Source organism: Neolamprologus multifasciatus, chromosome 9 (assembly GCF_963576455.1).
Source record: "Neolamprologus multifasciatus chromosome 9, fNeoMul1.2, whole genome shotgun sequence".
Lineage (NCBI taxonomy): Eukaryota > Metazoa > Chordata > Actinopteri > Cichliformes > Cichlidae > Neolamprologus > Neolamprologus multifasciatus.
The window spans coordinates 1090175-1116198 of NC_140447.1; the positions used below are offsets into that span (position 1 = coordinate 1090175).

At 46.9% G+C, this 26024-nt stretch overlaps 1 long non-coding RNA gene across 1 annotated transcript; it reads right to left on the minus strand.

Moving 5' to 3' along the window:
- Positions 1 to 363: 363 nt before the first annotated feature.
- LOC146510743 (uncharacterized) lies at positions 364 to 6784 on the minus strand. The gene is made up of 3 exons (XR_014876175.1): positions 3877 to 6784; positions 903 to 951; positions 364 to 734 (listed from the first exon to the last, which is right to left on the minus strand). It is a non-coding gene; the product is annotated as an uncharacterized LOC146510743 (long non-coding RNA).
- Between the last annotated feature and the right edge of the window lie 19240 nt (positions 6785 to 26024).

Here is a 26024-nt window from a genome sequence, read left to right on the forward strand (position 1 = left end):
CTGGAATGTTGTAATGTTTTAAGGATGGCTTGTTTCCAGTCCAGGCATTACTGCCTGAATGACTGTCATGGATCGAGGTGATCCAAATCTAGGTGCAGACAAAGTCTTTAACTTCCCTTAAGTACAGTGGCAGTGGATGTGGGTTGGAGATGCAATGAGCTTGAACCTGCAGGCGGCCATCTTCACCGACCACACCATCTGTGACGGAGGACTCGTCTCTCCTGGTGTCCTGCAAGCAAACAATCAGATTCTTTGGAACATGAACTTAATTGCTTTCTTAAAACATTTTTTTCTGCATTTGGTATAAAACAGACTCCAATTTACACAATCTCAGACTCCAATTTACACAATCTCAGACTCCAATTTACACAATCTCAGGCTCCCTCCCCACCAGAGAGGTGACATTCAATGTCCCACTTGTCAGTCTGGATAGCCGTGACCACCACCCAACACACAATAATGTCATGAAAGCATCATTTTAAAAAGGGCTATGCAAACATGGCCAATAACTTTCATTCTAATGATGTGCAAAATGATTTGGGCACAAAACAAATTTTGCTGTTAGAAAACTTGCAGACTTCACTATATACAGTGTAGACCCTCTAAACTAAGTTTTGGGGGATGTGATCTTTCAAGAAATGCAGACCAAACTGTTGTTGTTTGTTTACTTACAGCATGTCTTGTAGAATTAACTGGAGTCACCAGCAACAGCATAGTGCAGTCATATCTCAAGTCTAATAACAGAAGATAGGAAAAGATCAGTAAAGAAACAACTTCCCCAAACCAAAGCACAAATGAAACAATAAGTAAAACAGGCTGATCTAAAGTATGATTAAAGTTCAGCCTGATTAATATAAATGTTACTGACAGTTGCTAATATATTGGAAAACCAAAATACTTACCACTGAGTTGATGTCTTTCTGTCCAACAGCAGGAGTGCTGGTCCCGAGCCTCAAAGACAGTAAGAAGCAAGCAGAGGGAGAAAAAGCAGAACATTTTTCAGAAACTGATTTGAGCCTTAATGGCTGTGCAATCATTGTAACATAGAGTTTGTTATGTTGTTAATAACCTTGGAGCACCTTAGAAAAAGACTCCCTTTCGACGCCCTAGAGCCAAAAATTGACCACGCCATAAAAAGTGCTATAAAATTATTATATATTAATATTTTTTTCCGCTTTAAATTAGCCAATCTTTTAAAACTACTTCTCCTTGAAATATTCATATAAAGTTTTAATTATATTCCCCGGATTTTAACCCTTTATATCCCGGTTTCGTCACATGAGCGCACTGCTTTTTTAGGCGAAAAAAACAAGTGTTTCCAACTCGCCTCCTTTTCGCAAAACAGAGCTCACAGCGCTTCCTGCCCTTGGGATCTGTCACTCCAGAGGAGCAGCAGCACCATCCTGCGCATCTCTGACTAATTCAGCAGCGGCTGATGAGAAGGCGCTCTCTTTTTGACAAATGAGGCTTGATCATGCTTTCTCCCACCTCTTCTATGAACAGCCTTCTCCTGTGTGACTTCTGCTGATGCCAGGCCTGATCTACGGAGGTCCACAGCACGAAGGCGTTGTACAGGGAGATGTCAATGATGTTATGAAAGAGAGCCATTGGCCATCTATTGGTCCTTCTCCTGCAGGAGTAGGTGCCGACAACCTAACAAAAACAAAAACAACAAAACAATATAAACAAACATAAAACCTCTGTATATTTTACACAAGAATATATGAGCAAAAATGAATAAAGGTGTGCGTAACTGATGCGTAATGACACCCACCTTATCAAGGTTGTCGACACCTCATTTGCAAACACTAAACAACATCGGCAGGCGGTGTGCCCACATGTCCCATACCTGCCGAATGGGAGCCAATTTGTCGGTACGGCGTGCAGGTCGGGAGATTTTGTCATCAAATCTGAGGGCCCTGCAGATGTGTGAAAATCTTTTCTGGGACATCGCGGCCCGGAAAATCTTCCTTCCCGTTTTCTCACTCCAAAGGCTTTTGATTGGCTCGTGTTTTGGCCGGTATACACCGGCCAAAATTAGCAGCCCCACATAAGCCAGCATTTCGTCTCGGTCCAAATCTCTCCATCCTGAGATCGCTCGTCTGCCATGAAGGTTTGTCATTGAAACAATATGCTGAATAATCTCATCGGTTAGTGGGTCCGAAATTCGGGCGACGACGTAGTGGGTCGGTCCCGGAATAAGCCCCGTGGGTGCTGCGACGTAGCGCAGCGTCTCGGTGTTTGTTGGGGACCATTTCTTGCCATTTTTGGCGGTCCACGCCGCTGCTTCCTCGTGCGTCTCCCCCTCGTTCTCATCTCCAGTAGAAAAATCAGAAGACGACTCCTGCTGATCGGTGTGGAGAGACGACTCCTCCGTGTCATCCCCGGAATCAGAGTCACTCTGGGCGGGTGAAGAGGAGAGATCCTCGCTGTCGGAGCGCATCAGGATGTCCACTACTTCCTGGGTCTTGTAATACCTACTCCCGCGCTACGGCTTATTCTTATAACCTCTGCTGCAGTGCATCTGCATAAACAAGATAAGCTTGAAGACAAAATAAAGTCTAATTTGGTTTTTGTTCTCGTTTTCATGTTAGATTTGTTTGCATTGCGGGGTGGGCTTCAAAGAGGGACGGCTTCTGATTTTAGACATAAACATACTTTTGTCTAAAGTTAGAAACAGACACAGACACATTTTTTTTCTTTTTTTTTAGGCAAAAAGCCCCTACTTCAAAGTCTCAGTGAAAGTGGAAAGATGACATTTAATTTGATGGTAATGATTGGGCAGTGAAATATAGCGTTTATAATGGGTTACAATGGGGCGTTTTTTGGCTCTAGGGCCTAAAGTGGATGGAATTTTGTAGCTTAGCCACTTTAAGCTAATCTAATGAACTCAGACTGCAATTCTAAAGTAAAAAAAAAAAAAAAAAATGTTTGGAAAGTTTGGCTATATTCTATTCAACACAGTGAAAATGGCTTGATATTAAAAAACGCTGTGGATGAAAAATGGCACCAGGTAGCTCTGAGGGAAGTCTAGATTTGACATTGATAGATGCCACAGATGTTCAAAAGCTGCCAAAACAAAAATGGACGTCTCTGAAAATGTTGGAGCATTTTTGCAAATATGTGATGTCTTGATAAATTGAGCAGATGTTTGAACTTTACACAGCTACATTGTCGCCTGAAAATATCTTAAAAGTTTATTTTGTGACCCAGAAAAAGTAATACGTTTTTAGCCGAGCTACTCGCGCTTACAAGTATGCACAGGCTCCGACAAATGCGATCCTCCTTTTCCCCAGACTACCCTTTCTGGGTCACAAAATAACCTTTTAAGATATGTTCAGGCGAGAATGTAGCTGTGTAATGCTCAAATATCTACTTAATTTATCAAAATATCACATATTTGCAAAAGTGCTTCCACGTTTTCGGAGAGCTCTGTTATCCACCAGCGCAATAACTGACCGGGAGGTCAAGGCTCGATAGAGTCCGCGAGCACAGCTAACTCCTGGCTTATTGTTTTCAACCCCCTGCGGTCTTTTGCTACTCAGGTTAAATATGATATATATATAATTACTTAGTTAGGTAGTTATGGCTATGGATTGAAAATACCCCCCACACCCCACCCCTAACGGCTGCACCTCCCGAAGAATTTTGTCTGAGCTCTTATCTCACTTTTTTATTTCAAACAATCAACAGAAAATTTCACAAACATAGTGTTATGTAAGGTTTTTAAGGCTGTGGTGTTAATTTTTAACTAACATGAGCCCAGCGGCAGCAGCAACGCTAGGCTAACACTAACTAGCTAGCAAGATTATAAACCTGGTGCTAAACTAAGAGAAGCCACAAAATCAGTTTGAATAAGAGTAAACATTTACTCACCAAGTCAGTGTATCAGGTAAAGATTCACAGCAATGAAAACAATAATATCCTGAGCTGACGCTTTTCCAGGTTTGCTCAACATACTCCATAACAAATGCTGGCACCATGAACATGCGGACTGATCCGAGAGGGAGGAGGACGGTAGTGACGGGGCATTTTCAAAACACATCTTTCATCCTTCCGCACTGAGAAGCAAAACTTCCAGCTTACTTAGTTTCTCTAAGTTAAGACAACTCAAATAAATTGAGTTTATCAGCATTTTTCCATAAAAAGTACTGGTAACTTATTTAAATCGAGTTCTGATAACAAATTGATAAAAACTGAGTTCAGCCTATTTAATATTTTTAATTAAACACAATATTACATTTTACAGTGTAGTGAATTTTTCCTAGTGCACTCACAGGCGTAATTGGCGTAATTGGTGGCAATTGCAGGGTTGCTGTCAGAAGTTGACATATTTTTTTTCTGATTGTGTTTTATTTATTTATGTTCATTATTATCACCCTACAAAACTTTGCTGTAGACCAGGGGTCGGCAACCTACGGCTCCGGAGCCGCATGCGGCTCTTTAGTCCTTTTAGTGCGGCTCCGCGTGGTTTGGGAAAAGAAATTATTTTTTTAAGTAATAAGCTGAAGTGTATTTTATTTATGTTAGTTCTTTTTTAACTTGTAGTTCTAAATTGGAAGATTTTTTCATCGCTCAAAATAAGCGTCACACTCACGGAAGCCGATATACCCGCCAAAACGCCGTGCATTTATTGAGACTTTCAACCCCAGGTAGGCTAATTATCGATCTTCGGATCCACATTATGTCAGCAGCTGTTCTCCACCGTGAACTATGTTAAAACAAACACCGCTCACGCCTCACAGATGACAGCTTACAGTCCTGCGTAAAGATGAAAGTGACTTTGTACAGCCCCGATTTGCAGACGCTGTGCGTAGAGGTTCAGGAGCAGAAGTCCCATTGTAAACATATCACAGCAGACCCGACAATGTTTGCATGAACATGCTTTACAGCTTCTTTTTATTGACCACTTTTCACACACGGTTGCTGTACGCATACAGCTGGTGTTAAAGCTCACAGCCCGACACACACCAACACAACAGCATAGACGTTAAGGCGGCGAGGCGTGATTGCGGGTGCCGCTCAGGTGCGTCCGCCTCCCCTGCAGCGGCGCTGCAGACCACGCCCCGCCACACACATTAACCAGGTAAAATACATATTAGGCAGAATTTTGCAAATATCTATTTTTCATCTTTTAGCAGCATAGTGCTTTTTTCCAGTTATTTTTTAAAAGTCAGGTCAAGGCTCCAAAAGCCCAAAGGAGATATAAGGGTGGCGGCTCACAACCGTTTTTTTTTTGCTACGTGGATCATTTTAGTTCAGCTGGGTGTCTTTCCTTTTGTTATATTTCTTTAAGAGTTCAAAATGTGTTAATTACATAAATAAAATGCAATTTTCTTTGTAGCACTTCATGGATTTCATAAGCAACACACTTTAGTTGTTCACACAAAGCATAAAGGTAAAAAAAAAGTGTTATCTTCATTTTAGATGTCAAAAAGTATTTGCGGCTCCCAGTGTTTTCTTTTGTGTGGAAATCGCGTCCAAATGGCTCTTTGGGTGCTAAAGGTTGCTGACCCCTGCTGTAGACCAATCCCAACAATAAGAACTGCGCCTTACACCAATTCCTACAAATAATGCACACGAGCCCTCACTGTGCAGACAACAATGGGCAACATGGACGCAATGCACTTCAATAAAATGTTTCCAGTATATTAACGCCAATGTGAAATATAAAAACCTCAGATCTCCATGTAATAAAAACAGTTATTTTTTGGTCCTCTGTCCGAACTCACTCTGCAGCGATCAGTCTCGCTGAGACATCTTTGAAAACTAGTTAGTGATGGACACTTCCAGGAATGAGAAGCTGGGCTGATGATTCCGTCGATTTCCAGGTTCGACGTGGTGAATAACGATCTACAGGCTCCTGGTGCAGAGCAAACGACAGCCTAATCAATGACAGAGGGATGACAGCTGTCAAGGGTGGACACGGATGGGCACTGGACAGTATAACAACTGTAGTAAGAGGCACCATTACTCTTTTAAAGCTTGAGATTTGGTCGTGCGGGGTTGTGTTTGTGATGTTGCATAAGCATGTGTATAATAATTTTCCTATTATGAAAAGTCAGAAATGGCATAAATTTTAAAAGTCTGTCTTCATAAAGCTTTGAAATTAAACTGTCATATCATGTTATTCACACATATCATGAAAATTAGTTTGTTTTTATTTTTCTTCTTGGTTGTAGACACTCCTCTTTCTTGCATTATAACTCTAATTCCCTTGCTAAAATATTTGATTAAGAGATGAATGATTTAATATATGTTTGCGTTAGTAGCAACAAACCATGCAGTCATTCGTAACTGTTTATATGTAGCACGGGGGAAATATAAGAACTGAGGTAGAAACAGTTATGACTTGATGCTGTTTTAGTTGTTCAAGCTGATATTCTTCCATGTTTTAATGGTAAAATTAAAGTTAAAACTTTCATCATCAACGTGTAAAAGTCTCTTTTTTTCTTGAATAAAGCCAAGATAAAAAGTATATTTACAGCACTGTGACAATCTCCCATACAGTAAATTGGTTTGCTATATGAACATTGCTGTCTGTGGGCTCATTGTTTTTCTTGTTGGTAATAGTGAACAGTTTGCACCGCTGCCAGGACTTACCATGTGAACTGAGCTGTGCTGCTGTTTATGGTCCATCACATGCAGAGAGCGCACTTCACTGTTTACTCTCGCCACTTTCTTTAGTGGCAAACACTAAAATACACGAGTGTGTTAAATGTGATTTGCTTTCTTTATTTTTAGCTGTTTCTTATACAAACCTGCAGTTGACCCACTTTTATCAGGATTTTTAGCGACTTTTTGCACAGTTCATTTGAGGGAAAATGACTTATTATGATTGATTTATTTTAACCCAAAACAACACTGCCAAATCTGAAATCTGAGGCATAAGGTTGCGTGTCGCTGCAACTGCAAAATGATTAGATATTCATGTTAAAGGAGATGCCATCTTTCTTTTTGTGTCATGTCACCACCATAACAAGGCCAATGTGACTCCGTTATTCAAACTTCTTTTTTCTCATCTCATTTTTTTCTGCATTAGCCACTTGTGTCTATTTTAGCTTTACCTCATCTATAGATCAACCTTGCCAACTCCCAGGTGTCCAACACATATCACCTTTGATTGGTGAATCAATAAGTGAATTACTTCTATGAAACCACACCACTAGAAGTGATGAGGGCAACCTCAAGCCAGCCACTTAACATTTTTAATCTTGGAGGAGTTCAGTATGGATCAGCCAGTTGGGGAAAAAGCAGAAGGAAATCAGACACACAGATGTTTTTTAATTAGAGGCAGGAGCCAAACAAGCAGTGTCAGCTGGGCCGCTTATCAACATTAGTCAGCAATAGTGAATGTGCTTTGAGAGGAGTGAGCAAAATGAGTGATTGCACAGGTCACTGAAAGAGACAAAAAGATACATTAACTCTTGGGTATTTTGCCTGTTTACGTAGCAATATATAGGAAGCCTTTTGACAAGATCACCCTACATTTCTTTGCAGTTCGTTCTGCTTGGATTATTGTTAAATGAGTTTTCTGACACACCTGTACTTTTTGGGACAGACTGTCCAACAAAGCTTTGGTGAGTGAAGGGCTAGTATTTTATTACTTAGCACTTACTGACTGTTTTTACCATTACACCTTTACAATTTGTGGAAGCAGCTTTCTAACCAATGTAACTAAAACTAGCTAATAACTTAACACTGCACCCTCTGGTCTGTTTTCTTTTGTTTTGCTTTTCTTTTTTTTTGGTTTCAGAAAACTCTTGTAGCTCTTCACCAGAGTGTCAGCTATCTGTCCATAGCTCCTTGCCTTGCCTGCAGTTGTCAAGGACGCTCTTTGGCAGTATCAGCAAAGCTGAACCAATGCTTTGGAAGTTCTTTGCACTTAGTCTTGGCTGATGTAGGCCTTGCGCATACATGATAAAAAAGCCTTCTATATATATGTAAGCTTGTAAGCTGCTACTTCCTTACATTATATATTTATGTTTGTTTGTTTGTTTGTTAGTTGAGAAAAACCAGCATAGTACCTTTTATTGCTCCCAATAAAGACCACAGCATATGTTGGGCTAATTTGGGTTAATACATCTATTTTCTTCGATATCAATGGATGTTTTTGTCATGGATGTACTCAGTGAAGGTTTATGCATGTTTTGCATTGGCCATGATAAAAGTGTATGTTGCTGAAGAGCAGGTGAGTTTTAACTGATAATTTCATTGATTAATGGACAAAAGGTCTTTGTCTGTGAAGGTTCTCAGTCATCCAGGTCATCGTAGTCAAAGGAGCTTGCAAAGAAAAGCGTCTGGACTTCTTTAAGTTACTTGAAGACGTTTCACCTCTCATCCGAGAGGCTTCTTCAGTTCTAAGGTCAAATGGTGGAGAGTCCCAGATATAACCCTAGTGGGAGTGTCCCCCCACAGAGGGACAAAAGGACCCCCTGATGATCCTCTAATCGCCTGAGCCAAGGTGTGGAACTGGGTGTGGGTCCCAATCAGCCAGAGTTTCGGGTGATTTCATTGTGAAACCTGGCCCCACCTTATCATGCGAATTCCTGAGGTCAGATGGCCCAGGGTGTGAGTGGGCCTTAAGGCGTCTGGGAAGGGATCTCAAAACTGGATTATAGATGGCAGAGAGTTGGTGTCGTAAACCACCGCCTCTGTTCAAAGATGGTCGCTCACAGTGGACATAGATGGCTTCTTTCACTCCTCTTTCAAACCATCTGTCCTCTCTGTCCAAAATGTGAACATTGGCATCCTCGAAAGAGTGACCTTTATCCTTAAGATGCAAATGGACAGCTGAATCTTGTCCTGTGGAGGTGGCTCTTCTGTGTTGTGCCATGCGCTTGTGAAGTGGCTGTTTGGTCTCTCCAATGTAGAGGTCTGGGCATTCCTCGCTGCACTGTACGGCATACACCACATTGTTAAGTCTGTGTTTTGGCGTTTTGTCTTTCGGGTGAACCAGTTTTTGTCTGAGTGTGTTGCTGGGTCTGAAGTACACCGGGATGTCATGCTTGGAGAAAACCCTCCTGAGTTTCTCTGATACACCGGCTACATAGGGGATGACAATGTTGTTGCGCCTGTCCTTCTTATCCTCCCTCGCTGGTGTCTGATCTTCTTTTCTGTGCCTCTTTGCTGACTTTAAAAACGCCCATTTAGGATAGCCGCACGTTTTGAGTGCTTCCTTTACATGTGTGTGTTCCTTCTTTTTTCCTTCAGGCTTAGAGGGAACATGTTCTGCCCAGTGGTGTAGGGTCCTAATTACTCCAAGTTTGTGTTCCAGAGGGTGATGGGAGTCAAACAGGAGGTACTGGTCCGTGTGTGTGGGCTTCCGGTAAACTTCGATGTTGAGGTTGCCATTCTCTTCAATGTGCACAGCGCAGTCCAGGAAAGGCAAACAGTCATCCTTCGTGTCTTCCCTGGTGAACTTGATGTTTTTATCCACAGCGTTGATGTGCGCAGTGAAGGATTCCACTTCTTGTGTCTTGATTTTGACCCAGGTGTCGTCTACATATCTGTACCAGTGGCTGGGTCCTCTTCCTTTGAAAGAGCCAAGAGACTTCCTTTCCACTTCCTCCATGTAAAGGTTGGCTACAATAGGTGACACGGGGGAGCCCATAGCACAGCCATGTTTTTGTCTGTAATAGCCTTCGTTGTATTTGAAATATGTAGTGGTGAGGCAGAGGTCTAACAGTGTGCAAATCTGATCGGGTGTGAAGTTGGTCCTGTCCTCCAAGGAGCTGTCTTCTTGTAGTCGTTTTCTGACAGTCTCCACTGCCTCCGTGGTGGGTATGCAAGTGAAGAGAGAGACTACATCAAAGGACACTATGGTTTCATCTGGATCCAGGGTAAGTTTCTGGACCTTGTCAGTGAAGTCGGTGGAGTTCTTGATGTGGTGTGGGGTGTTCCCCACGAGAGGAGCAAGGATGGTAGCAAGGTGTTTTGCAATGTTATAAGTGGCTGAGTTTATGCTACTGACTATGGGTCTGAGTGGGACAGCTTCCTTGTGGATTTTTGGAAGTCCGTAAATGCAGGGTATGGCATCCCCTGGGTAAAGGCGGTGATAAGTAAGGCGGTCAATGATTTTGTCCTTTTCCAAGTCTTGAAGGCAAGCTATAACTTTCTTTTTGTAGCTGCTTGTGGGGTCTCGCTTTAAGGCTTCGTAGGTATTGTTGTCACTGAGGAGAGTAGTGATCTTTGTATGGTAATCTGTAGTGTTTAGGACCACGGTGCATCTTCCCTTATCCGCTGGTAAAACAGTGATGTTGTGGTCTTTGCTCAGGGAAGCGACGGCCTTCTTTTCCTGTATTGTGAGGTTGGACGGAGGGACTTTGGCACTGGAGAGGGTGGCTGAGACTTTCATCCTGATTTGCTCTGCTTCTGTCTGTGATAATTTATTAATCCGAATGGCAGATTCTGTGGCTGTGATGAGGTCCACTATGGGCAACTGTTGTGGAGAAATGGCAAAATTGAGACCTTTGGCTAATACTCTCTTTTCAGGTTCAGTGAGATTCCTGTCTGAAAAGTTCTTAACCCATTTCTCCTGACTGTCTTCAGGTGTGTTTTCTTCTATGGGTTGTGTAGGTTCAGATTCAGAATGAGGAGTGTGTGTTTTTGAATGCAAGGTGTGAAATTTCCTGCGTTGTCTTTCTTTTCCTTTCGAGTGTTGGGCCCGCTGAGCCTTGTCCACAAACTTGTAAACCTCTTCTAAGATTGGAGAGGGTAGAAGTGTTTCCAGTTCCTGCAGAGTCTGGCTGATCTTGATTTGGAGGGCATCTATAGTGAAATGGACCTGTCTTATCCTTTCACTTAAAAGGTGATTTTGCGCTCTCTGTAGAATCAAGTCTGCTCTGTATCCCCTGACAGTGGATCCAAGGCGCAGGCTCTTGGGAACAACTCTGGTTTGTCTGCATCTTAGGTTGAAACGGAGATGGTTCCTATAATCCGCTAGTTTCCTTGATTCCCTTTCATACTCCCGCACCAGTTGAAGGGTGTTCCTCCCAAAATGTACGGCAATATGTCTGTGAAGGTTCTCAGTCATCCAGGTCATCGTAGTCAAAGGAGCTTGCAAAGAAAAGCGTCTGGACTTCTTTAAGTTACTCCAAATCAAGATCAGCCAGACTCTGCAGGAACTGGAAACACTTCTACCCTCTCCAGTCTTAGAAGAGGTTTACAAGTTTGTGGACAAGGCTCAGCGGGCCCAACACTCGAAAGGAAAAGAAAGACAACGCAGGAAATTTCACACCTTGCATTCAAAAACACACACTCCTCATTCTGAATCTGAACCTACACAACCCATAGAAGAAAACACACCTGAAGACAGTCAGGAGAAATGGGTTAAGAACTTTTCAGACAGGAATCTCACTGAACCTGAAAAGAGAGTATTAGCCAAAGGTCTCAATTTTGCCATTTCTCCACAACAGTTGCCCATAGTGGACCTCATCACAGCCACAGAATCTGCCATTCGGATTAATAAATTATCACAGACAGAAGCAGAGCAAATCAGGATGAAAGTCTCAGCCACCCTCTCCAGTGCCAAAGTCCCTCCGTCCAACCTCACAATACAGGAAAAGAAGGCCGTCGCTTCCCTGAGCAAAGACCACAACATCACTGTTTTACCAGCGGATAAGGGAAGATGCACCGTGGTCCTAAACACTACAGATTACCATACAAAGATCACTACTCTCCTCAGTGACAACAATACCTACGAAGCCTTAAAGCGAGACCCCACAAGCAGCTACAAAAAGAAAGTTATAGCTTGCCTTCAAGACTTGGAAAAGGACAAAATCATTGACCGCCTTACTTATCACCGCCTTTACCCAGGGGATGCCATACCCTGCATTTACGGACTTCCAAAAATCCACAAGGAAGCTGTCCCACTCAGACCCATAGTCAGTAGCATAAACTCAGCCACTTATAACATTGCAAAACACCTTGCTACCATCCTTGCTCCTCTCGTGGGGAACACCCCACACCACATCAAGAACTCCACCGACTTCACTGACAAGGTCCAGAAACTTACCCTGGATCCAGATGAAACCATAGTGTCCTTTGATGTAGTCTCTCTCTTCACTTGCATACCCACCACGGAGGCAGTGGAGACTGTCAGAAAACGACTACAAGAAGACAGCTCCTTGGAGGACAGGACCAACTTCACACCCGATCAGATTTGCACACTGTTAGACCTCTGCCTCACCACTACATATTTCAAATACAACGAAGGCTATTACAGACAAAAACATGGCTGTGCTATGGGCTCCCCCGTGTCACCTATTGTAGCCAACCTTTACATGGAGGAAGTGGAAAGGAAGTCTCTTGGCTCTTTCAAAGGAAGAGGACCCAGCCACTGGTACAGATATGTAGACGACACCTGGGTCAAAATCAAGACACAAGAAGTGGAATCCTTCACTGCGCACATCAACGCTGTGGATAAAAACATCAAGTTCACCAGGGAAGACACGAAGGATGACTGTTTGCCTTTCCTGGACTGCGCTGTGCACATTGAAGAGAATGGCAACCTCAACATCGAAGTTTACCGGAAGCCCACACACACGGACCAGTACCTCCTGTTTGACTCCCATCACCCTCTGGAACACAAACTTGGAGTAATTAGGACCCTACACCACTGGGCAGAACATGTTCCCTCTAAGCCTGAAGGAAAAAAGAAGGAACACACACATGTAAAGGAAGCACTCAAAACGTGCGGCTATCCTAAATGGGCGTTTTTAAAGTCAGCAAAGAGGCACAGAAAAGAAGATCAGACACCAGCGAGGGAGGATAAGAAGGACAGGCGCAACAACATTGTCATCCCCTATGTAGCCGGTGTATCAGAGAAACTCAGGAGGGTTTTCTCCAAGCATGACATCCCGGTGTACTTCAGACCCAGCAACACACTCAGACAAAAACTGGTTCACCCGAAAGACAAAACGCCAAAACACAGACTTAACAATGTGGTGTATGCCGTACAGTGCAGCGAGGAATGCCCAGACCTCTACATTGGAGAGACCAAACAGCCACTTCACAAGCGCATGGCACAACACAGAAGAGCCACCTCCACAGGACAAGATTCAGCTGTCCATTTGCATCTTAAGGATAAAGGTCACTCTTTCGAGGATGCCAATGTTCACATTTTGGACAGAGAGGACAGATGGTTTGAAAGAGGAGTGAAAGAAGCCATCTATGTCCACTGTGAGCGACCATCTTTGAACAGAGGCGGTGGTTTACGACACCAACTCTCTGCCATCTATAATCCAGTTTTGAGATCCCTTCCCAGACGCCTTAAGGCCCACTCACACCCTGGGCCATCTGACCTCAGGAATTCGCATGATAAGGTGGGGCCAGGTTTCACAATGAAATCACCCGAAACTCTGGCTGATTGGGACCCACACCCAGTTCCACACCTTGGCTCAGGCGATTAGAGGATCATCAGGGGGTCCTTTTGTCCCTCTGTGGGGGGACACTCCCACTAGGGTTATATCTGGGACTCTCCACCATTTGACCTTAGAACTGAAGAAGCCTCTCGGATGAGAGGTGAAACGTCTTCAAGTAACTTAAAGAAGTCCAGACGCTTTTCTTTGCAAGCTCCTTTGACTACAAAAGGTCTTTCTTTCTGGCCCTGTGTGAAAAGGTTTCCCCCCGAACCTAATACCTGGCTATGCCATCTTTAACAATAAGAAGTGCAATCAAGCATGTTGCAATAACTCACATCAGTCTTTCACATCGGTGTAGAGGAATTTTGGCCCATTTTTCTTTGTAGAATTTATTTAACTCAGTATGAATGTTCTGTTTAAGGTCATGCCAAAGCATCTCAATCAGATTTAATTATGGACTATGAATAGCCCTTTCTAGAGCCTTCATTTTGTTTAGTTATTTTTTTGAGCCATATTTGTCATGTTTTGTGTTTTTTGTTATTAATCATTGATTTCATGATGTGTCGTTGCTATTTAGTTTTGGTTTCTGTCTCAAGTATTCCTAGCTCCTTAGGTGTTCCTTCAGTGGGCTGGTTTCAGTCATTGTGCAAATGTGCTGTTTATAAGATTGGGAAAACCTGCAGTCAGCTGAGACTGAAGAAGTCACTTAGATAAGTGATGAAACGTTTCTCCTACTGAAAACGCTATGTCCAGATGATTAGAATCAACCTTTGGAGATAGCTCCTTAGTTCTTTAGTATTTTCTGAGTTCTAGTTCTTAGGGTTTGATTCTGTGTTCCCGGTTAAAGTGTAATTTTGTTAGTTTCTTGGTCTCTAGTCTCTTAAGTCTCCGTGTCCAAGTCAGTTCCCTAGTTCCCAGTTTATATGCTCTGTTCCCTGCATTTTGGCATCCAAGTTTTTACAGCACAATAAAGCTGCCTCTTTCCGTTTATTCTTCTGTGTTCGGAGTCCTGCCTTTGGATTCTTTATCCTGCCTGCCACACAGCGATTCATGACAATATTCATTTGAGCCATTTGAGCCGAGTGTGCTTGAGCTTCAGAGCAAAAACTGATGGCTGACAAATAATCTCCAGGATTTTCTGGTAGATATCATTATTGATCGAACCATGAATTCTGGCCCAGGCCCTGAAGCAACAAAGCAGTCTACCACACTATCACAACCACACACTCTCTCTATACATATATATATATATATATATATATATATATATATATATATATATATATATATATATATATATATAATGCTGTGTTATTTTTATGCCCCCTTGCTGTGTTAGTCTGTGATGTAAACCTTCCAAAAATTCTTGTCAATCCTCAGTTCTCAGAGAGCATTGTGATGTTTGTTTGTAAATGTGAGACTAGCCTTTGTGTTCAGTGATCTGGAGTGTACTTGTAGCTTCTGCACTTTCTGCCCCAGCCTTCTACTGTGGATTGTCCACCCACAAGCATATGAAATTCATGAATGATCATTCTATAGCCAACAAGTCATTTATAGTGAATAAAGTGGTTTCAAGAAGTTCAAGTTCAAGTTCAAATTTTATTCGCCACATGCAGTGGCAGGTTGCCCTGCAGTGGAATGAACCCGCCCCCCGACCTTACACACACAACACAGACATCACATGGGGATACAAGTCAGAGAACGGTTGCATTACAGAAACACCACTGAAATGTACACTACAATGGGAAAGTACAAGAGGAAAAAAAGAAACCTCTACTCATGCTGGGCTCCTGGGAGGACAGCATGAGAACAGGAAACAAAAAAACTCCTCTGCACAGAAAGCACATAAATGTCCACAGTACAACATTATAGAGCACGTGACCAGCAACAGGGTTGGGCGTTGGGTGAAGAGTAATCCTAGGCAACACAGCAGCCATCCTGCCACTGCGCCGACTCTCCAGCGCGGGCCCAGACCCGCCTCGTGTTCCCAGGAGGCAACAAGCATCGAAGGCATTGGAAGGGAAGGGGGATGTGTGAGTGCTTATCAGTGTAAGTGTGTATGTGTGTGCGTGTCCATAGTTCAGCTGAGACAGTGTCCTTCGCCCTACCAGGCTAAGTAAACAGTCTACCAGCCAACCCAGGTGGCCTTAGAATGGGAAGGAACAGACTAAACACAGTCGTTATCAGGGAGTTTTTGTTCGGCTCCAGCCTTGAGCCCACAGCTGGCGCCGAGGGGATATCCGCATTATCATGTTGTTGACACTCCGACACTGGTCTCTCAATCTCCCGTCGGAGAACCCCGAGCTTCCCCATGATGTTATCAAACTTGCGCTCCGTGGTGTTGTCATTCTTGTGCTCAGAGAGCCGATTCTGAGAAGTCACGACTGCAGTGAGCTGCTCCACGATGTAATCCAATATACGCTCAGAGGTCTTATTCTGAGCTGTAAGCTTCTCCAAGCTCTTAACCATGCTGCTCTCAGTGAGCCCATTCTGAGACGTCGCACCTTGTCCCATCGTTTCAATCCCAGCAGGCAGCCTTGGGGGGGTTTGAACAACCGGTTCCGCTTTCTTAATTCTCTGATAAGTCAGGGCCAAGCCAGCTCCGATCAGCAAGAACCCTGTTATCATGGTTCCGAATAGGTAGATATCTTCAGTGTCCTCGATGGACAGTCCCGCCAGGCACACGATCCTCCATTTCTGCCACCCATCCATCGGCAGGGAAAGTCCCTCCAGGGCACTCAGGCTCTCCCGAGCCCAGACTTCACGTTGAGGAAAGGGTGTCAATAGCATTCAGAGACCAGTTGATCAAATCCATAATTCTCTTTAGGTTTTAGAAATAGACTGTGAGAGAGTGTTCCAGGGAAAGTAATACAAAAAACACGAGACTAGACAAGGACATAAGAACTAAGCAGGGAAGATAAGGGGAAGGAGGAGAGGAGAAAAGTGCGACTGCCTTCGCCGAGAGCCAAACGAGAAGTTGTAATCGTATCTCTGCCAATATATCTGAAATGGTGTTTAGAATCTCGTAATCTCACACTTTATGTTGTTGTGTGGGGTGGTTGTAGCTCAGGCGGTAGAGCAGGTCATCTACTGATCGGAAGGTGGGTGGTTCGATTCCTGGCTTCCCCTAGTCTGCATGCCAAATATCCTTGGGCAAGATACTAACCCCAAATTGCTCTCCGATGCATCCATCGGAGTATGAATGTGTGTGAATGTTAGCTATAAAGCACTTAGAAAGATGTGCTTGTGCGAATGGGTCTGAATGGGTGAATGCACAAGTTGTGTAAAGCGCTTTGAGTGCTCAGATGAGTAGAAAAGCGCTATATAAGAACCAGTCCATTTGTGTTTATGGTCCCATACATATACGAGAGGGCACACTCTGACCTGATTTTTAGTCCAGGCGTAAATATTTTGGGTACTAATGTTAAGGAAAATGTTACTTTAAGAACATTTGGTTTAGTTAATTTGGTTTTCAATAATTCTAAAGTGGAAAAAAATCAAGACAGTTGCAAATCCTTTCAGAGCTGGACATTCTAGTAAATTCACCCAAATCCCTTATTTAGGATTTTAATCCAAGTCTTCATGATAAGGTCAAATATGGTGTTCCACAGGGTTCAGTGCTAGGACCAATTCTGTTTACATTATACATGCTCCCCTTAGGCAGCATCATTAGAAGACATAGCATACATTTACACTGCTATGCAGATGACACCCAGCTCTATCTGTCCATGAAGCCAGATAACACACACCAATTAGTTAAACTGCAGGAATGTCTTAAAGACATAAAGACCTGGATGGCTGCTAACTTTCTGCTTCTTAATTCAGATCAAACTGAGGTTATTGTACTCGGCCCTGAAAATCATAGAAATATGGTATCTAAGCAGATTCTTACTTTGGATGGCATTACCTTGGCCTCCAGTAACACTGTGAGGAACCTTGGAGTCATTTTTGACCAGGACATGTCCTTCAATGCACATATTAAACAAATATGTAAGACTGCTTTTTTCCATTTGCGCAACATCAAATATCCTGTCTCAGAGTGACGCTGGAAACTAGTTCATGCATTTATTACTTACAGGCTGGACGTGTCACGGCGAGTGAAATGAGCCGTGTGGAAAATAAAGGAGGATCCAAACGCAGGCACTTGTACAGGTGTGAGGGTGGTTTATTAAACACAAAAAGGAAATGGACAAACGGCGAACGGGGCAAAGGCTAAACTAAACTGAGAACAAACTGACTACAGAACACGAACCTGGACATGAATGAGAGCGGGCGGAAACAGATGACGGTAGACTGCAGGGAAACACACAGATGAAGCAGGGTGGAAACACAGACGGACCAGCAACTACGATGACAGAGGACACGACTTAAATACACACAGAGAAACATGGGAATTACACACAGGTGGTGGACACAGCTGGGAATAATCAACAAGACGAGACAGAGGGAAAACTGAACACACTCACATGAGACGCAAACCTTCACAATAAAACAGGAAACGAGAACACTACACCAAGACGCAGACCTGAGAGACAGACAGACAGAATGACACATAGAACCTAAACTAAATGTGAGATACAACCGAGCACAAATCCTTAACATGAATAAACAGAAACATAGAATTCTAATAATAATAATAATCCTCATAGTGCCCAAAACCACGACAATTATTCAAAAATAAACTAACAATCCAACACTCAAAATACTGGGTCGAAACTGACCCAGAACCGTGACAGTACCCCCCCTCCAAGGGCTGGCTCCCGACAGCCCTAAACAGAAAACAGGACAACAAAACAGAGCACCAGACCAGGGCGGGCGGAGGGGGTCCAGGAAGGAGGGTCCGAAACAAAAAACAAGGAGCACAACAGTACAGACCAAACCAAAAAAAACAGGTCAACACAAAACAAGACTATTCATGAGTCCACAGGAAAGTCTGGGGGTCGACAACACAAGAGCCAAAACAGTTCAGGGGGCCGACCGTGCACACGGCAACGGCGGCGACGAGCAAACAGTTCCGGGGGCCGACCGTGCACACGGCAACGGCGGCGACGAGTAAACAGTTCCGGGGGCCGACCGTGCACACAGCAACGGCGGCGACGGGCAAACAGTTCCGGGGGCCGACCGTGCACACGGCAACGACGGGCAAACGGTTCCGGGGGCCGACCGTGCACACGGCAACGGCGGCCACAGAGCAGGTCCGGAGGCCGACCGTGCACACGGCAACGGCGGCCACAGAGCAGGTCCGGAGGTCGGCCGCGAGGCCAGCGGCGGCAACGAACCCTTTCCGGAGGCTGTCCACAATGGCCATGATGCCAACCCAGAGGCCTGGAAAATGGCCGCCAGAGGCGAGGCAGAACAGGCCGAGCGGGCTCTGACGAAGGCGAAGCCGCAGAGGCTGGACCAGACGAAGGCGAAGCCGCAGAGGCTGGACCAGACGTGGATGCAGGCACAGAGGCTGGACCAGACGTGGATGAAGACACAGAGGCTGGACCAGACGTGGATGAAGACACAGAGGCTGGACCAGACGTGGATGCAGGCACAGAGGCTGGACCAGACGTGGATGAAGACACAGAGGCTGGACCAGGCGTGGACGAAGACACAGAGGCTGGACCAGACGTGGATGAAGACACAGAGGCTGGACCAGGCGTGGACGAAGACACAGAGGCTGGACCAGGCGTGGATGAAGACGGCAGCGGGACGGCTGCGGAACCTGACGGCAGCGGGACGGCTGCGGAACCTGATGGCAGCGGGACGGCTGCGGAACCTGACGGCAGCGGGACGGCTGCGGAACCTGACGGCGGTGATGCCGCAGGAGGTGATGTGGATGCAGGCAACGGTGTAGGAGACACAGGGGATGATTCAGCAGGTGGTGGCTGAACAAACTTCCCCGGACCGTCAGCAGACGTGAGGATGTGCTTGCTGGGTCCTCCAGGACCCCCAGCAGATGAGGCGTGGTGCTGGGTGGGCTCCTCAGACCCACCAGCAGATGACACTCGAGGCTGGACGGGCGACTCGGGCCCTCCAGCAGACGACACCTGAGGCTGGACGGGCGACTCGGGCCCTCCAGCAGACGACACTTGAGGCTGGCTGGGTTCTCCCGAACCCCCAGCTGACGACACTTGTGGCTGGCTGGGTTCTCCCGAACCCCCAGCTGACGACACTTGTGGCTGGCTGGGTTCTCCCGAACCCCCAGCTGACGACACTTGTGGCTGGCTGGGTTCTCCCGAACCCCCAGCTAACATGGCGTGAGACCGGACGGGCTCCTCTGGCCCTCCAGTGGAAACAGACGCTGAAGCAGCAGGTACGGAGACCTCTGCCAGTGTGGACACTGGCTGGGACTGAGCAGCACAGTGGCTAGACTCAGGCAGCAACAGTGGGATGCCGTCCTCAGGGGGCTGAAAGTGTTCCCCAAAACACACAGCAGAGGACGGAGGCGGACGGATGAACTCGCTTGAACTCTCAGGGGGTACTGAGAGCTGTGACAGATCTGGTGAGTTCTCCGGTGAGGCTGCTGGCGCTGGCGTCTTGACCTCTAGGGGTCCAGAGTTGGCTGGCGACTGACACCCAGCCTCTGGGGAGGCCCTAGAGGGAGCAACTGTCTCTGACATGGCCAGCTTAAGAGAACCAGCAGATATTGTGGTGAAGTGTGTTCCCTGCTTAAAATGAGGCTGTGAGGATGATGACTGAGTGAATGAGTGGGTAGGCTGCTGAGCTAGTGGCGACTGAGCTACAAGTAGCAGAGACGTAATTGATGGTGAAGTGGCTGACTGAACTGAGGGCAGCGCGGCGGCTGACTGAACTGAGGGCAGCGCGGCGGCTGACTGAACTGAGGGCAGCGCGGCGGCTGACTGAACTGAGGGCAGCGCGGCGGCTGACTGAACTGAGGGCAGCTGGGCTGCTGACTGAACTGAGGGCAGCTGGGCTGCTGACTGAACTGAGGGCAGCTGGGCTGCTGACTGAACTGAGGGCAGCTGGGCTGCTGACTGAACTGAGGGCAGCTGGGCTGCTGACTGAACTGAGGGCAGCTGGGCTGCTGACTGAACTGAGGGCAGCTGGGCTGCTGACTGAACTGAGGGCAGCTGGGCTGCTGACTGTGTTACAGACCCAACGTTAGCCTGTGGTGAAGGTGTAGATGAGAGAACATGGTCAGTGAGAACTGTTTCAGTGAGGTTTACAGCTTCCCCTGAATAGACCAGTGCAGATGAAAAAGAGTCCCGAACGTTTTCATTGTCTAAATTCATAATGCCAGGCTCAGTAATTCCAGGTTTGGCAGCAGCAAAGTGGAAACAGTCATTAACACAGGACGTGGGCTCAGGAAAGACAGTCTCAGAAGCAATAGCCATAGATGAAACAGAAAAAACACTATTATCTTCGGTGGACCCGCAAAAAATAGCCCCAGAATAAATAGTCCTTGTATCTGACAAAGCAGAAACAGTGTCCCTCTCACTCACCACTGCCGGTTGTTTACATGTCCCGACATCCGGCTGTGGGGTGCCACGCCGACGGCGCAAACGTCGCTTCTTTCTTGGAGACGGCTCAGACAGGCCGGGTAATCCCTCGTCCGGCGGTTCGGACGGCACGTCCTCCGCTGAAGCGAGCAGGCAAGCGGTAGCGGCGGGGGGGTGTAGGTGAAGCTCGTGGAGAATGAAATTCTGCACAAGCGGATGCAGAGAGTCCAATAGCCAGGGATAACCCGAAACAAGGTGTTGTAGGTCGGCTTCCACGGTGTAAAGAGAGGTTTTTCCCTCATGCTCTAACCACTGGTTAATTAATTTAGAAGCAGAGTCGATAACGGCCTCCTGAAGCTCCCTGGGTGGGCTGAATGCCGCTGGATCCATATCTGGCTGGTCCGTACTGTCACGGCGAGTGAAATGAGCCGTGTGGAAAATAAAGGAGGATCCAAACGCAGGCACTTGTACAGGTGTGAGGGTGGTTTATTAAACACAAAAAGGAAATGGACAAACGGCGAACGGGGCAAAGGCTAAACTAAACTGAGAACAAACTGACTACAGAACACGAACCTGGACATGAATGAGAGCGGGCGGAAACAGATGACGGTAGACTGCAGGGAAACACACAGATGAAGCAGGGTGGAAACACAGACGGACCAGCAACTACGATGACAGAGGACACAACTTAAATACACACAGAGAAACATGGGAATTACACACAGGTGGTGGACACAGCTGGGAATAATCAACAAGACGAGACAGAGGGAAAACTGAACACACTCACATGAGACGCAAACCTTCACAATAAAACAGGAAACGAGAACACTACACCAAGACGCAGACCTGAGAGACAGACAGACAGAATGACACATAGAACCTAAACTAAATGTGAGATACAACCGAGCACAAATCCTTAACATGAATAAACAGAAACATAGAATTCTAATAATAATAATAATCCTCATAGTGCCCAAAACCACGACAATTATTCAAAAATAAACTAACAATCCAACACTCAAAATACTGGGTCGAAACTGACCCAGAACCGTGACAGTACCCCCCCTCCAAGGGCTGGCTCCCGACAGCCCTAAACAGAAAACAGGACAACAAAACAGAGCACCAGACCAGGGCGGGCGGAGGGGGTCCAGGAAGGAGGGTCCGAAACAAAAAACAAGGAGCACAACAGTACAGACCAAACCAAAAAAAACAGGTCAACACAAAACAAGACTATTCATGAGTCCACAGGAAAGTCTGGGGGTCGACAACACAAGAGCCAAAACAGTTCAGGGGGCCGACCGTGCACACGGCAACGGCGGCGACGAGCAAACAGTTCCGGGGGCCGACCGTGCACACGGCAACGGCGGCGACGAGTAAACAGTTCCGGGGGCCGACCGTGCACACAGCAACGGCGGCGACGGGCAAACAGTTCCGGGGGCCGACCGTGCACACGGCAACGACGGGCAAACGGTTCCGGGGGCCGACCGTGCACACGGCAACGGCGGCCACAGAGCAGGTCCGGAGGCCGACCGTGCACACGGCAACGGCGGCCACAGAGCAGGTCCGGAGGTCGGCCGCGAGGCCAGCGGCGGCAACGAACCCTTTCCGGAGGCTGTCCACAATGGCCATGATGCCAACCCAGAGGCCTGGAAAATGGCCGCCAGAGGCGAGGCAGAAAAGGCCGAGCGGGCTCTGACGAAGGCGAAGCCGTAGAGGCTGGACCAGACGTGGATGCAGGCACAGAGGCTGGACCAGACGTGGATGAAGACACAGAGGCTGGACCAGACGTGGATGAAGACACAGAGGCTGGACCAGACGTGGATGAAGACACAGAGGCTGGACCAGGCGTGGACGAAGACACAGAGGCTGGACCAGGCGTGGATGAAGACGGCAGCGGGACGGCTGCGGAACCTGACGGCAGCGGGATGGCTGCGGAACCTGACGGCAGCGGGACGGCTGCGGAACCTGACGGCGGTGATGCCGCAGGAGGTGATGTGGATGCAGGCAACGGTGTAGGAGACACAGGGGATGATTCAGCAGGTGGTGGCTGAACAAACTTCCCCGGACCGTCAGCAGACGTGAGGATGTGCTTGCTGGGTCCTCCAGGACCCCCAGCAGATGAGGCGTGGTGCTGGGTGGGCTCCTCAGACCCACCAGCAGATGACACTCGAGGCTGGACGGGCGACTCGGGCCCTCCAGCAGACGACACCTGAGGCTGGACGGGCGACTCGGGCCCTCCAGCAGACGACACTTGAGGCTGGCTGGGTTCTCCCGAACCCCCAGCTGACGACACTTGTGGCTGGCTGGGTTCTCCCGAACCCCCAGCTGACGACACTTGTGGCTGGCTGGGTTCTCCCGAACCCCCAGCTAACATGGCGTGAGACCGGACGGGCTCCTCTGGCCCTCCAGTGGAAACAGACGCTGAAGCAGCAGGTACGGAGACCTCTGCCAGTGTGGACACTGGCTGGGACTGAGCAGCACAGTGGCTAGACTCAGGCAGCAACAGTGGGATGCCGTCCTCAGGGGGCTGAAAGTGTTCCCCAAAACACACAGCAGAGGACGGAGGCGGACGGATGAACTCGCTTGAACTCTCAGGGGGTACTGAGAGCTGTGACAGATCTGGTGAGTTCTCCGGTGAGGCTGCTGGCGCTGGCGTCTTGACCTCTAGGGGTCCAGAGTTGGCTGGCGACTGACACCCAGCCTCTGGGGAGGCCCTAGAGGGAGCAACTGTCTCTGACATGGCCAGCTTAAGAGAACCAGCAGATATTGTGGTGAAGTGTGTTCCCTGCTTAAAATGAGGCTGTGAGGATGATGACTGAGTGAATGAGTGGGTAGGCTGCTGAGCTAGTGGCGACTGAGCTACAAGTAGCAGAGACGTAATTGATGGTGAAGTGGCTGACTGAACTGAGGGCAGCTGGGCTGCTGACTGAACTGAGGGCAGCTGGGCTGCTGACTGAACTGAGGGCAGCTGGGCTGCTGACTGAACTGAGGGCAGCTGGGCTGCTGACTGAACTGAGGGCAGCTGGGCTGCTGACTGAACTGAGGGCAGCTGGGCTGCTGACTGAACTGAGGGCAGCTGGGCTGCTGACTGTGTTACAGACCCAACGTTAGCCTGTGGTGAAGGTGTAGATGAGAGAACATGGTCAGTGAGAACTGTTTCAGTGAGGTTTACAGCTTCCCCTGAATAGACCAGTGCAGATGAAAAAGAGTCCCGAACGTTTTCATTGTCTAAATTCATAATGCCAGGCTCAGTAATTCCAGGTTTGGCAGCAGCAAAGTGGAAACAGTCATTAACACAGGACGTGGGCTCAGGAAAGACAGTCTCAGAAGCAATAGCCATAGATGAAACAGAAAAAACTCTATTATCTTCGGTGGACCCGCAAAAAATAGCCCCAGAATAAATAGTCCTTGTATCTGACAAAGCAGAAACAGTGTCCCTCTCACTCACCACTGCCGGTTGTTTACATGTCCCGACATCCGGCTGTGGGGTGCCACGCCGACGGCGCAAACGTCGCTTCTTTCTTGGAGACGGCTCCGACAGGCCGGGTAATCCCTCGTCCGGCGGTTCGGACGGCACGTCCTCCGCTGAAGCGAGCAGGCGAGCGGTAGCGGCGGGGGGGTGTAGGTGAAGCTCGTGGAGAATGAAATTCTGCACAAGCGGATGCAGAGAGTCCAATAGCCAGGGATAACCCGAAACAAGGTGTTGTAGGTCGGCTTCCACGGTGTAAAGAGAGGTTTCTCCCTCATGCTCTAACCACTGGTTAATTAATATAGAAACAGAGTCGATAACGGCCTCCTGAAGCTCCCTGGGTGGGCTGAATGCCGCTGGATCCATATCTGGCTGGTCCGTACTGTCACGGCGAGTGAAATGAGCCGTGTGGAAAATAAAGGAGGATCCAAACGCAGGCACTTGTACAGGTGTGAGGGTGGTTTATTAAACACAAAAAGGAAATGGACAAACGGCGAACGGGGCAAAGGCTAAACTAAACTGAGAACAAACTGACTACAGAACACGAACCTGGACATGAATGAGAGCGGGCGGAAACAGATGACGGTAGACTGCAGGGAAACACACAGATGAAGCAGGGTGGAAACACAGACGGACCAGCAACTACGATGACAGAGGACACGACTTAAATACACACAGAGAAACATGGGAATTACACACAGGTGGTGGACACAGCTGGGAATAATCAACAAGACGAGACAGAGGGAAAACTGAACACACTCACATGAGACGCAAACCTTCACAATAAAACAGGAAACGAGAACACTACACCAAGACGCAGACCTGAGAGACAGACAGACAGAATGACACATAGAACCTAAACTAAATGTGAGATACAACCGAGCACAAATCCTTAACATGAATAAACAGAAACATAGAATTCTAATAATAATAATAATCCTCATAGTGCCCAAAACCACGGCAATTATTCAAAAATAAACTAACAATCCAACACTCAAAATACTGGGTCGAAACTGACCCAGAACCGTGACAGGACGACTGTAATTCATTATTATCAGGATGTCCAAAAAACTCCCTGAAAAGCCTTCAGCTAATCCAAAATGCTGCAGCAAGAGTCCTGACAGGGACTAGAAGGAGAGAGCATATTTCTCCTGTTTTGGCTTCCCTTCATTGGCTCCCTGTTAAATTCAGAACTGACTTCAAAATCCTGCTCCTCACATACAAGGTCTTAAATAATCAGGCCCCATATTATCTTAATGACCTTGTAGTACCATATCACCCTATTAGAGCACTTCGCTCTCACACTGCAGGACTACTTGTTGTTCCTAGAGTATTTAAAAGTAGAATGGGAGACAGAGCCTTCAGTTTTCAGGCCCCTCTTCTGTGGAACCAGCTTCCAGTTTGGATTCATCTCTACTTTTAAGATTAGGCTTAAAACTTTCCTTTTTGCTAAAGCATATAGTTAGTGCTGGACCAGGTGACCCTGAATCCTCCCTTAGTTATGCTGCAATAGACGTAGGCTGCCGGGGGATTCCCATGATGCATTGAGTTTTTCCTTTTACGTCACCTTTCTCACTCACTATGTATTAATAGACCTCTCTGCATTGAATCATATCTGTTATTAACCTCTGTCTCTCTTCCACAGCATGTCTTTATCCTGTCTTCCTTCTCTCACCCCAACCAATCACAGCAGATGGCCCCGCCCCTTCCTGAGCCTGGTTCTGCCGGAGGTTTCTTCCTGTT